The sequence below is a fragment of the Podarcis raffonei genome, chromosome 6, assembly GCF_027172205.1.
Source record: "Podarcis raffonei isolate rPodRaf1 chromosome 6, rPodRaf1.pri, whole genome shotgun sequence".
NCBI lineage: Eukaryota > Metazoa > Chordata > Lepidosauria > Squamata > Lacertidae > Podarcis > Podarcis raffonei.
The window spans coordinates 93,599,351-93,613,372 of NC_070607.1; positions in this window are offsets into that span (position 1 = coordinate 93,599,351).

The following is a 14,022-nucleotide window of genomic DNA, read 5'->3' on the forward strand; positions in this document are numbered from 1 at the left end:
ACATATTTTTAGCAGGCACTGAAATGAGTACAATGAAGGTAGGGTTGCCATATGTCCTCTTTTTCTAGGACATGTCCTCTGTTTTAGGGTTAACATTTCTGTCCAGGTAGATTTTTAAAATTTGGCAAAATGTCCGGGGTTTTTTGTTTATAGTAACCCAAGAAATTTGTTCTAGCACATTAGACTCAGATCTAAGGCACCCAGCTAAGCTAGTCTGCAGCAGAGAATCGCAACAGAGCAGCATCTTAAACGGGCTACATGCTGCATAAATCCCTTCTCTTGTGGCTGAACTAAAAAGACACTGGCTCAGTTACAAGATTTTGGAGAAGAAGCCTGGAAGGGCGAGAGTTAACATCCCCCTGCCCTTATGAAGAGTCCATATGTACATGTTAAACAGTTTAATAAATTGTTCTGTGCACACTTATGTTCACAAAGATATGAACATGAGTCCAAATACTTTCATGTGGCAAGCGAGGGAGCAATATGTATTATTATTGTTGTTGTTGTTGTTGTTGTTGTTTTGTTGTTGAAAGTTAAGAACATTGCTACTAGCAATATGTCACAGCTTCTATAGCCTACATAGAGTTGGGGTATTTTAAATGAGAGTCGTCATAGTGATCCGTAGTTAAAAGCAGAAGTCAGCAAATGTGTCCTCTTTTTTTGCTCTTCAAAATATGGCAACCCTAAGAAGGCCCCGTGTGATATCAATAGGCAGGGAGTTCCATAGTGCCACACTAAATGATCAGGTTCTTACCAAAGTGGAACTGGTATTAAGTGGTACCTGCATAAAACTGCATAAAGTGGAGGAAGTGGTACTTGCATAAAGTTGCATTAAGTGAAAGAACCATTCACTGTTGGCTCTCTGAAGAAGAAGAGTTTGGATTTGATATCCCGCTTTATCACGACCCGAAGGAGTCTCAAAGCGGCTCACATTCTCCTTTCCCTTCCTCCTCCACAACAAACACTCTGTGAGGTGAGTGGGGCTGAGAGACTTCAGCGAAGTGTGACTAGCCCAAGGTCACCCAGCAGCTGCATGTGGAGGAGCGGAGACGCGAACCCAGTTCCCCAGATTACAAGACTACCGCTCTTAACCACTACACCACACTGGCTCTCAACCAGTATCCTGACTCATACATGCGGAGCTGTGAATTGCAAGCAGAGCATAGTTACGGTATATCGGCAACCAGTGAAACCTGCCCCTGTTGCAAATTCTGCCCAGGAGCCTCTTGGAGGGGCTACAGATGGATTTGGGCCTGGGTTTTCAGGATTGGGCCACAAGGCCAAGCTGAATGAAGGTGTGGAATAGATGTTTCTCCTTCCCCCATCACACACTCTCTGTTATGTACTGAGTTGAATAGGATTCAAACTGCAGCAGTCTGATTGGTCCTAGAACAATAGGATCCAAAAGGCAGCAGTCTGATTGGTCCTAGAACAATAGGATTCAGAATGCAGCAGTCTGATTGGTCCTAGAACAATGCAGCAGTATGATTGGTTGGCAGGAACCACCCAATCATGCTCCAGATAGAAGTGAATCCACAACCTGATTGGCTTACAGTAGAATTCCGGAATTAGCCAATCATGTGCAGCCCACTGTGTAAATAATGTATATAAAGCTTATATAAATATAAGCTTTAAATAATGTATATTATTTAAATTTTATTTAAAAGCTATAATTATTTATTTATTATTTATTATAATTATTATTTAAAAGCTATAAATAATGTATATAATGTATAAAACCTTGAGGGGACTTTCATTCATTCCTCCTCACCACTATGAGCTGAATAAAGAGCATGAAATCACTTTGCGACTCTGAGTATATTTCACTCTCACCTCTCCCTTTAGAACGACTCTTTTTGGGGATTTTACGCTGACATAAATTCCTCCTTCTGAGCCCCGGCTGACTAGGGATGATGGACTTGTGTCAGTTTAGCCCTAGCTCAGCTAGGAAAACCCAAGATTCAGCAAATCTAAGCTCTCTCGTCACCACTGATGTTGAGTTTGAGTTGCACTGTAAGGAAACCTTCATTCTTGAAAATTCCCATGTCCCCCATCTTTTCTCAGATTAAGGTAGGGATGTTGCAATAATAATTTTACTATTTATACCCCACATGTCTTACCGGCCCCAGCCACTCTGAGCAGCTTCCAACACATTTGTTTAGTTGTTTAGTCCATGGAAAATAGAAACAATTGGTGGGTCTGAATTTCTTGTATTAAAAAAAACAAATTTCAGTCCATTGCTTCCATGACCCCTGAAATATACTCGGAGTCGAGAGTGGATTTCATGCTCTTTATTCCGCTCATAGTGGTGAGGAGGAATGGAAGTTCCCCCAAAATGTCTGCTTTATATACATTATTTACACAGCGGGCCCCACGTGATTGGCTAATTCCGGGATTCTCCTGTAGGCCAATCAAGTTGCGGATTCACTTCCACCTGGAGCTGGATTGGGTGGCTCCTGTGGACCAATCAGACTGCTGCATTCTGGACCCTGTTGTTCTAGGACCAATCAGACTGCTGCATTCTGAATCCTATTGTTCTAGGACCAATCAGACTGCTGCATTCTGGATCCTATTCACTCAGTATATAACCCCCTTCCTCCCCACCATAGGAGCCAACTCTTAGGGGCCGAGGTCCCTTTAGCCCCCTCAATAAAATAGTTGAGGGCCCCCCCCCAGCTGATGGGCATTGCCATTTGAGTGGTGTTTATGCGCCGCAACTTGTCATCGATTATTCAGGGCAGGGCTTATTTGCCCCCCAATATTTTATTCAAGTTGCCATCCCTGTACCCCACCCCACAATGATTCTGAAATGTTCAAAAAGGCATATGGGAGACTCAGGGACATGGCTGGTGTGTGGCACTTCTCTCGCAGCCAGGATTACGACTGTGTCAAGCGCATGTTGCGCATGAGCCGAATTGTCCCCTCGTGGGGGAGAAATCCAGGCAGGAGAGCCTTCTGTTCATCGTCCCGAAGCCATTTGGTAATTAACTAGCTTCCCACCCACAACACAAGGAGAAGATCCTCATGTTATGCGGAAAGAGAGAGAGAGCCTGTGGAACAGATGAGGAATCACCCAGGGAGACTAAAATAAAATTGAGCAACCCCACAAGCACTGGAGCCACGACCTCAATTGCACCAGACCTCATGCTAACTGAGCCACATCAAGAAACTGTCACTGGGAATGCTGAGCCCAGCAGATTCAGGGTAGGAGCAGGGAAATTTGCAAACTCCCCTCTGTGCTGCTGACTCCGTTGGGGATCATTTTATAATCTCTTATAAGCTCCTAAATTCTGAGAATATCAGCATTTCAATTGAATTGTTTTATATTTTTTAAAAGGCTTCAGGTTTCTAGCCTTTATCTTTGGGGACCGTATTACCTCAAGGACCGCCCCTCTCCATATGAACCGACCCAGATCTGTGAACATCCTCCTCCACATGAGGTCCGGAGGGTGGCAACATGAGAACAGGGCCTTTTCAGTAGTGGCTCCCTGTTTGTAGAATATTTTCCCCTGGGAGACTCGCCTGGCACCTTCATTACATATCTTTGGCCGCCAGGCAAAGCTGAACACTGGGGCAATTCGGTACTCAGTTTACACTGATCTAGTGATTCACTTCTTAAGTAAAGGGTAAAGGGACCCCTGACCATTAGGTCCAGTCATGGCTGACTCTGAGGTTGCGGCGCTCATCTCGCTTTATTGGCCGAGGGAGCCGGCGTACAGCTTCCGGGTCATGTGGCCAGCATGACTGAGCCGCTTCTGGCGAACCAGAGCAGAGCACGAAAATGCCGTTTACCTTCCTGGCGGAATGGTACCTATTTATCTACTTGCACTTTGACGTGCTTTCGAACTGCTAGGTTGGCAGGAGCAGGGACTGAGCAATGGGAGCTCACCCCCTCGCAGGGATTCGAACCGCCGACCTTCTGATCGGCAAGTCCTAGGCTCTGTGGTTTAACCCACAGCGCCACCCGTGTCCCTCTGATTCACTTCTTACACTTCTATAAATACTCATTTATCACTCTTTTGGAAGAACTGGTGTCATGGAGGGATTACTCACAATCCTCCTTTTTAAAAGAAAATAGAGGAAAGAGGGGGAAGGATCTTTGTGCTTTGCAGCACTGATTCAAGACACTTTCTTCTCTTTTCGTCCCCTCTCCAGCATCTGAGCCATCGGCAACCCAGAGGCATCCCTGTTCTGCTAAGAGGCAGGCACAGAAACCCATCTCTTTCCCCCCAGCTGTTCCTTGGCCTGTTTTTGAAGAGCTCCTCTCTGCCGAGACTTTGGCTAGCTCCAGGGATCACCTGCAGTTCATTTGATTTATGAACGGAGAATTTCTTTATTATTATTTTTTTTCAAAAGTTAAAAAAAAAAGAGAGGGTCTTTGTTTTCTTTTTATTGTTGTTTCAGTTGCTGCCTCTGCTTCCTTCCCGGCTTTGAACACCTCCGGCCCGGCTGAAAATGATGAGAATCGCTGGGGATAAACACTCACACTCCATCATGGAATCTTGGCACACCGGGGAGGAGGTGCCGAAAGGGACGAGCGGCGCTGGCATCTACCCCCTCTGCACAAACATCTGCTCCATCGCTGCTGCTGCCGCAATTGCCACCATTTCCCCCTCCCGTTGCCCAGTGTTTAATTTCCTAAAACAAGACTTCCAGGGGCAGTTGTGCTCCCTAAGCTCCAAACCGCTGGACTACAACTCCCATCATCCCTAACCACTGGTCTTGCTGGCTGGTGGGAATTGTAGTCCAACAACATAAGAAAAGTCTTCTATAATGGCCCACCTGGTCTAGCAACCTTTTCTCCCAGTGGCCAACCAGATTTATATTATGGTTACTAATTGTTTTATTGCATGTATATCCCACTTTTTCCTCCAAGGAGCTCAAGGTTGTGTACATGGGTCTCCCACTCCACATTTAAACCCCACAACAACCCTGTGAGGTAGGATGGGCTGAGAGGCAGTGATGGGCCCAAGGTGCATACCAGCATAGAAAATTGCCTTAGTCTGAATGTGACCATTGGTCCATCTAGTTTAATATTGTCTACACTGACTGGCAGCACCTCTCTGGGATTTCAAGTAGGGTTCTCTCCCATCCCTACGTGGAGATGTCAGTGGGAATTCTTGTGCATGCAAGACAGACACTTCTAACTGTTAAGCATAATTGTTTACTTGTACACTGAGATGGAGAAATGTTTGTATGTATATTGCTAAGAGTTTAACTTCTAACTGTTAAGCATCATTGTTTACTTGCACACTGAAATGGATAAATGTTTGTATGTGTATTGCTAAGGGTTTAGCATCAGGAAATTCCATTGAAGCATATTGAAGCTCTCTGAGCTTCTAGCTGAGTTAATAACGAACTGTTGATGTTCTCTGCTCTTTCAAGTGAGTGTGTAACCTTAAGTCACACGACTAAGGTAGTCAGTTGCAAATCTTCATTTTGAAGGGAGTTAGTCTGTTGTTCTCCAAGCACCATGGGAGAACGATGTGATAATGACGCCACTCCAGGAGGGCTAAGCCTTAGGATGGATACAGGCTATGGGAGAGACAGAGCTTTGATTTTTGCTCTGATCGCAATTATGCTATATATTTATGAAGATGAACCTAGGCTTTAATATGCGTATGTTTTTACAACTTTCAGGGTGTACCCTTGGTTGTTTTGGTATCTGTTTTGAAGAAATTCTGGTTAGTGAAGCTTTGGATGATATTTATAGGCCTGGACCATTGCTTTTCCAAAAAGAGCCAGTGTTTGTGCACCCAATTGCTTCGTGCTGCACAATGTTAATGTCTACAGCACTGCCCCAGAGCTATGACCCTTCCCCAGTGAGTCACCCAGCAAGTTTCAAGGCCAAGTGAGCTGCCTTTGCAATGGTTTCATTTTATTGGAAGTTGGTTCTAGGTTTTTTGCGCTTTGTTTACTAAAGTAAGCTGCCTTGGCGAGGGCTTCGCCCTGAAAGACGGCAAAGAAATATTTAAAAATAGATAAAATTAATATGAATGGCAGGACACCTAGAAACAGACAGACAAATGGAAATCTTGCCTGCAGAGAGAAAGCTAGGCGATCAGGGAGAAAAGCTGTAACCCAGCCCTTGGCCTAGTACTGGCTTTCTGCTTGCAAGGAGTTCAAACTTCTGAAATGCCAACATTTCTGCCTGAAATTGGGTGGGGTTGGAGGGGTGGAGAGAGAAAGAGGGGGGCATCTGTCAGCCATGATCCCTGCATTTCAGCGGGTTGGACTACATGACCCCTTAGGTCCTTTCCAACTCCACAGTTCTAGGATTATGAAACCAGCTGCCTTTTTTCAGCTTTGAAGGGTAGAGAGCAACAGTCGCAACTGCTCCGCCAGCCTTCCTGCTTCCAACTTCTCCATTGTTATTTCCCCCTGAAACTTTCCTAGTGCCGCTATGGAAGGAAGAGGAAATAGCAGCCGCCACCGTCCCTGCCTCTTAGTAACGCTGGCTGGCGCTGCTGGGAGTTGTAGCACAGCCGGAGGGCACCAGGGTGGTGAATTGCTGAGCTTGGCAAACCCTAGGCTAGCCAGGCTGGCAGTTTGGCTCAGGTTTCGTCTGCTGAAAACCCTTCTGTCGTCGGAGGTTTTCAGCAAGAGTGGCCAATTCCATGATTTCTGCACCATTCCTTTGCTGCGGAAACCTACGTTAGCCAGACAGGAAACAGGACGTGACTGCGGCAACCGGCATGGAAAGGAGAATATTTTGCTGGAACGAGCAGGGAAAGTCTGGACCTGCAATGAGTAATGAGAGAGAAGAGAACAAAAGTGTGGGGTGTCCATTGAGAGCCACACACACAAAATACCATATTTTTTGCTCTACAAGACTCACTTTTTCCCTCCTAAAAAGTAAGGGGAAATGTGTGTGCGTCTTATGGAGCGAATGCAGGCTGCGCAGCTATCACAGAAGCCAGAACAGCAAGAGGGATTGCTGCTTTCACTGCGCAGCGATCCCTCTTGCTGTTCTGGCTTCTGAGATTCAGATTTATTTTTTTCTTGTTTTCCTCCTCCAAAAACTAGGTGCGTCTTGTGGTCTGGTGCATCTTATAGAGCGAAAAATACAGTAGATTTGCAGCTCTTCCAATAAGCTTTTTTCCGATAAGTTGAGGGATGCTGGCTAAAGGATGACTGAACAGCCATGACCTGTTTGCTAGTACAGTGGTACCTCGGGTTAAGTACTTAATTCATTCCGGAGGTCCGTTCTTAACCTGAAACTGTTCTTAACCTGAAGCACCACCTCAGTGGGGGTCTCCTGCTGCCGCCGCACCGCTGGAGCACGATTTCTGTTCTCACCCTGAAGCAAAGTTCTTAACCTGAGGTACTATTTCTGGGTTAGCAGAGTCTGTAACCTGAAGCATCTGTAACCTGAAGCGTATGTAACCAGAGGTACCACTGTAAATGCAAAGATCTGAGGGCACCAGCCTAGGCTTGAGTCTGCACATAACATCCGCCTGATGACCCCTTCTGCGTTCACCCAGTGGGCAAAGGAGCCTGGGGAGGAGAACGGCAAGCGGTGGGGAGGTGGGGGACGGGTGAAGCAAATGCTTAACCCTTCTCCCACCAGCCAAATTCTCTCAGACACGCCCCTCTCTTTCTGCCTACGTTTACATCACAAAAACAGATTTCTTATCCCATGGGGAGAAGCACCTAGGAAGGAATTTGGGAGCAAGATTATTTTCTGAAGAGGGGGAAGTTGGTATGCTTTTCGTACCAAATTTCTTCCCGTTTGATTGAGGTTTGTTGTTGTTTTAATTGGGGGATTGGAAGGCACTTATTGCAATGCGTTGTTCTTTTTTCTGATCTGCGTAATGCTTTGTGCGTTGTTGTTTTTTAATTTTTGAAGTAGCTTGGAGGCGCCTCATGTGTCAAAGAACCAACAAATTGAAATAATTATAATATAATATGCTCCCGTCTCCCAGCCACTAGCAGTGCACTTGAAAAGGATGCTCAGTAACAGACCTTCTGCAAAATTAAAAGGGTGGCAAGGTTCAGCTGCCTGGCATTGCTTGGAGCGCCAGGTGATTAAATAAAAAATTAAGATGGGGTCAGGGAGCTGTGGGATCTTCCAAGGCCCTGGCAGTTGTCCAAGGCTGGGGGTTGCTGTTGCTGGCCTAGTGCAAGTAATAGGCAGCAGTTGCTTCGTGGTAAAGGAAAAACACTCTGCACATGCTCAGAACTTAGTATACAGTCATATTGCATGTGTAAAGGAGAGAATTAGCTGGGGTGATACTAAATGGGTGTGGCTAAAGGAGAAGGGGTGGAGCTACTGACCAACAGGAAACCCCACCCCCACCAAATGATCAAAAACAGGTAGTTTGGTTGGTCTGTAACAATTGTCCCAAAAATCTGTGGTTGGATTACCTGGATGGGTGTAAACAATTATCAGACTTTCAGAAGCTGGTTTCTCTGGTTTCATCTATTTCGTTGAAACAGTGAAACCGAATAGTTTTAATTGGATTCGGAATAAACGTGCAAGCCATTGTCACTATATTTTCTTTCTCAGTGAGTCGTGCAAACTGCTATTCTTTTTATAATTTTTATAGGGTAGCAGGCACCGGGGATGAGTTTATGGAACCAAGAGGACAGCGGCCCAGAAAAAATCTGGGAATGAGAACCAGATCCAATCTGCTGGCTTTGTATTTACAACTGAGGTGTCAGGGACGAGAGTCTCTGCTGGTTCTGTGTTCTGTTTAGTGTTTTTTTGGGGGGTGGTTTGGATGATGCCCCAAGTCCCTTCCAGTTCTTGAGATCCTGTATTTGTGAGGGAATGTATGACAGCAAGCTTGCCAAGCCAAGTCCTTTTGTCTGACTAATGGTTTTGGCTGACTGGTTAAGCACCAGGATTAACATAACCTAACAAGTCACTCTGTGCCTTAGATTAATGCATGGTTGAGCTGAAAAGCAGACTGGAAGCTGGAGGCACAGAGATCTGCTTGCTCTGTGCTGAATCCAAAGCTGAGATGAATGAAGAAGCAAGCTCTTTTGGGATGTTAACGCTGCAGGCCTCTCCACCTTATCCCCAGGTTGTACGTATGTGTAACTAAAACCACGTACAGTCATGCCTCGGGTTAAATATGCTTCAGGTTGAGCGTTTTCAAGTTACGCTCCACGGCGACCCGGAAGTAACGGAGCGCGTTACTTCCAGGTTTTGCCGCTTGCGCATGCGCTGAAGCTCAAAATGATGTCACGCGCACGCACAGAAGCGGTGAAACGCGACCCGTGTATGCGCAGACACACAGTCACGTGTTACGTTCTACTCAGGATGCGAACAGGGCTCCGGAACGGATCTCGTTCGCATCCAGAGGTACCATTGTATCCTAAAGACATCACAGTCTCTGCGGACCTTTATTTCGAGGAAACCAAACCTGGGGTAAGTGATTGGAACGCCTGGAGTCACTCACAACAAATGTGGTCCTGCATGTGAACAAAACCAGCACAATCTATGCATGGGTAGCATGCATCGGCAGGTTTGGTGGAAGAAACCATCTGGGATAGAGTATACATTATCCTGGAAGAAGCCACACTGGACAGAAGCACTTCATGCTGCAACATTTTGTTGCTGACCTCACTTGCCTATGCTTCCATGCACGTCTGTGTGGGCTCCAAAGGCAAGATCAGTGTGCAAAGGTGGGCTCTCTGGTGGGCTCTCTGGATCTTGCCTTTGCTTCTGCTCCCATCTGAGTCCAAATCCAGCCTTGAAACCAGGTGTGCCTGCTTGGAAATGTGCAATCTATTTAAAACAGCAAGCCCTCAGCTGCTGGTGCTCCTTTGAGGCGAGTGTGACCCTCTTGGAACCGCTCACCCCGATTGCACCTCCTCTCTCCAGGCCCCTGGTGTTACCCCAGTCTCTTGGCACTGCTCCCACCCTGCTCCCACCCTCCTTTCTTCTGAGGGTCTTCTGCAGAAGCCACTCTGGGATTTGCGGCTAGAAAACAGGAAGGCCTCCGCAGCGTGATACAGCGGAAATTAGACAAACGAAATGAAGCGGCCGCAAGGAAACAAGCGGAAGCTGGCAGGATATTTGGAACCGGACCCGTGAATTCTTGAGCTTATCTCTGTCCTGCAGAAGCCCAGAATTCCTTGCAAAACAGCAAGCAGCTGGAGAGCAGCCCACAGCAGCGGAGTGGGGACGTTGCAGCCCCGATGGGCCATGAAAGGCTGAAGCTTTTCCCTAACATGTGCCACAGGCAGGACTTCGCCAGTGCGCGCACAAGCGCTCCTGGAAGGACCTCGCTGCTGCCCTCAAGCTTCCAGATGGAGAAGGAGCAGCGCGTTTCGCTTTTGGGTGAGGGTGGAAGAATTGGGTCCAAGGCTATTCAGTGCTTTAGAAAGGAACAACAACAACCTTATTATCTGTACCCTGCCCATCTGGCTGGGTTTCCCCAGCCACTTCGGGCGGCTTCCAACAAAGATTAAAAATACATTAAAATGTCACACATTAAAAACTTCCCTGAACAGGGCTGCCTTCAGATGTCTTCTAAAAGTCTGGTAGTTGTTTATCTCTTTGACATCTGGTGGGAGGGCGTTTCACAGAGTGGGTGCCACTACCGAGAAGGCCCTGTGCCTGGTTCCCTGTAGCTTTGCTTCTCGCAGTGAGGGAACCGCCAGAAGGCCCTCGGGCCCTGGACTTCAGTGTCTGGGCAGAACGATGGGGGTGGAGACGCTCCTTCAGGTATATTGGGCCGAGGCCGTTTAGGCACCTGTCTCTGCAACAGGGCGTTCATTTACGCATGGTCAAAAAGAGGTTTGCATGCTATTTGCATGCGCATGGATGCAAATTTGGAAATGATTGCTGTAAGCTATATCGAAATTAGGACAGGGACGACAACTTGATGCAGCTCACATTAAAAGGCAAGCCTACCGAATTATTATTATTATTATTATTATTATTATTTTCTGAAACAGTAGGCAAATCAGCTGGAATTTTGTTTAATCACCTCTCCCCCATCAAAAGTAACAGATCATTTCAGCTGATGAAGTCAAAGCCGTTTGTGAGGTCTATGAAGACGATGTACAAGGACACGGGTGGCGCTGTGGTCTAAACCACCGAGCCTCTTGGGCTTGCTGATCGGAAGGTCCCTGGTTCAAATCCCCGTGATGGGGTGAGCTCCCATTGCTCTGTCCCAGCTCCTGCCCACCTGTAAGTTCAAAATCACACCAGTGGGAGTAGATAAACAGGCACCGCTGTGGCAGGAAGGTAAATGGTGTTTCCGTGCGCTCTGGCATTCGTCACAGTGTCCCGTTGCACCAGAAGCAGTTTAGTCCTGCTGCCACATGACTTGGAAAGCTGTCTGTGGACAAACGCCAGCGCCCTCAGCCTGAAAGCAAGATGAGCGCTGCACCCCATAGTCGCCTTTGACTGGACTTAATCATCCAGGGGTCCTTTACCTTTTTTCACCTTTTTTAAAACGGGCACCTCTTCTCTACACATTTCTCCTGCAGCAGTGACAAATTCATGTTGACTCTCGACCTCTGAGCTCTAAAGCCACATTGTGACTCAGGATAGATCCCCGTCAGCGAGTGACTGTAACCTGTTGAGATCTACACAGGCAAAGGCTTTCCCCACACTAAGCAGGGAGATTCCATGGTGGTTCTTACATTCAAAGGAGTACGTCCCATTATAAAAGACACTTCCTCCCGAGTAGACATGTTGACTGCGTGTGCACCTTACATTTAAAAGCACATCCACCCAGCCCCAAGAATCTTGGGAACTATAGTTTATCCTTTACAGAACTATATTTCCCAGCACCCTTAACAAAATACAATTCCCAGTATTCTTTGAGGGGGGGGACATACAGTCATACCTCGGGTTACAGCCGCTTCAGGTTGCGTTTTTTCAGGTTACGTACCGCCGAAACCCAGAAGTACCAGAACAGGTTAATTCCAGGTTTCGGCGGCCGCGCATGTGCAGAAGCGCTAAATTGTGCTTTGCGCATGCGCAGAAGCGCCAAATCGCAACCCGTGCGTGCGCAGACGCTGCAGGTTGCGAATGTGCATCCCGCACGGATCACTTTCACAACCTGAGCATCTGCTGTACTTAAATGTATGGTGTGTACTTAGCTATTATAGTTGCGCTTTTTAATTTATCTATTTTGGGGAAATATGCCAGGACTATCCAAGGAATAATCAAGTGAGTAAATTGGGAGTGGGAAGGACCTTTACCCCACCTGTAAAAGGGAATGTTTTGGGACTTCTGGCCTCCCTCCCTTCCCACAAGGTCTATCCGAGTCAATCCCTGCCTGCCTGCCCTGCAAAAGTCTTAGAGTTTGTTTATTACAAAGGAAATGTGCAGACCTTGCTTTGTTTTCCTCTCTCTCTCTCTCTCTCTCTCTCTCTCTCTCTCTCTCTCCATTAGAGAAAGGATGCAGCACATCTGGGGATGGAAGGGAGAAAAAAATAAAGATTCTATGCAGACGCTTCCGGGGGAGACCATAGCTGGAGATGGGGGACCTTGGCAGGTGCAATTCAAGGGAGGACAATTTTTATTTTTATTTTTATTATTTTTTAGAGGCCTGGGAGAGGAAGAAAGGTGGAGAAGAGGGAGAATCAAAATGTAAATCATCCTTGTATTATTGTGGTTGGTAGTATTGTCTGATACCTCAGGAGATGGCTGGGCTCAGCATCCGGTTGTTGTTTTTCCCACAGTCGGCATCAGGAAAAAGCTGGGGTTTCGTAAATACAAAACAACAAAAACACCGACACCCCCCTCCTCAATTTAATGCTCTTTCCTGGCCTCCCCCCGCAACAATCCGTCCCTCTAAACCACCTGCTTCAAGGGAAGCGGGGATTGGGTTTTTTTAACATAGAAAGGAAATGGGGGGGTGTCAATTGAAATCCTAGGTCGAAACCATAAAGGGAGTAAAAGGGAATTCTGCCCCATTTTCTGTCCCTCCCGAACATGAAGGAGGGTGGTTCATAAGGTCACGCCTCTAGGGACTTCCTTAGGGAGCTGTTGCACCTGGGATGCAAATGGTTTGAGCCTCCCTCTGTGTGTGATTATATATATATATATAATATCACATCCTGGAGAAATGGTGTGGACAGGTGCCATCAATGGACAGAAGCTTGAGGAAAGGAAGCCGTGCTGTTGATTTCCATTTGTCTGTTGAGTCATGGTTGACATTTCCTTTTGATTTCAAGGTGTCTTCGGTGACAAACAAGATGAATTTTAACAGGGAGAAATGTAAAGTATTGCACTTGGGCAAAAAAAATGAGAGGCACAATTACAAGATGGGTGACACCTGGCTTGAGAGCACTACATGTGAAAAGGATCTAGGAGTCTTGGTTGACCACAAACTTGACATGAGCCAACAGTGTGACGCGGCAGCTAAAAAAGCCAATGCAATTCTGGGCTGCATCAATAGGAGTATAGCATCTAGATCAAGGGAAGTAATAGTGCCACTGTATTCTGCTCTGGTCAGACCTCACCTGGACTACTGTGTCCAGTTCTGGGCACCACAGTTCAAGAAGGACACTGAGAAACTGGAACGTGTCCAGAGGAGGGCAACCAAAATGGTCAAAGGCCTGGAAACGATGCCTTATGAGGAACGGCTAAGGGAGCTGGGCATGTTTAGCCTGGAGAAGAGGAGGTTAAGGGGTGATATGATAGCCATGTTCAAATATATAAAAGGATGTCACATAGAGGAGGGAGAAAGGTTGTTTTCTGCTGCTCCAGAGAAGCGGACACGGAGCAATGGATCCAAACTACAAGAAAGAAGATTTCACCTAAACATTAGGAAGAACTTCCTGACAGTAAGAGCTGTTCGACAGTGGAATTTGCTGCCAAGGAGTGTGGTGGAGTCTCCTTCTTTGGAGGTCTTTAAGCAGAGGCTTGACAACCATATGTCAGGAGTGCTCTGATGGTGTTTCCTGCTTGGCAGGGGGTTGGACTCGATGGCTCTTGTGGTCTCTTCCAACTCTATAGTTCTATGATTCTATGATTCTATGACTGCAGATAGATGCTGTTGTCTCCCTCCTCCCACCACAAAATTCAGAGGGCATGTGAGAAACAGCCCC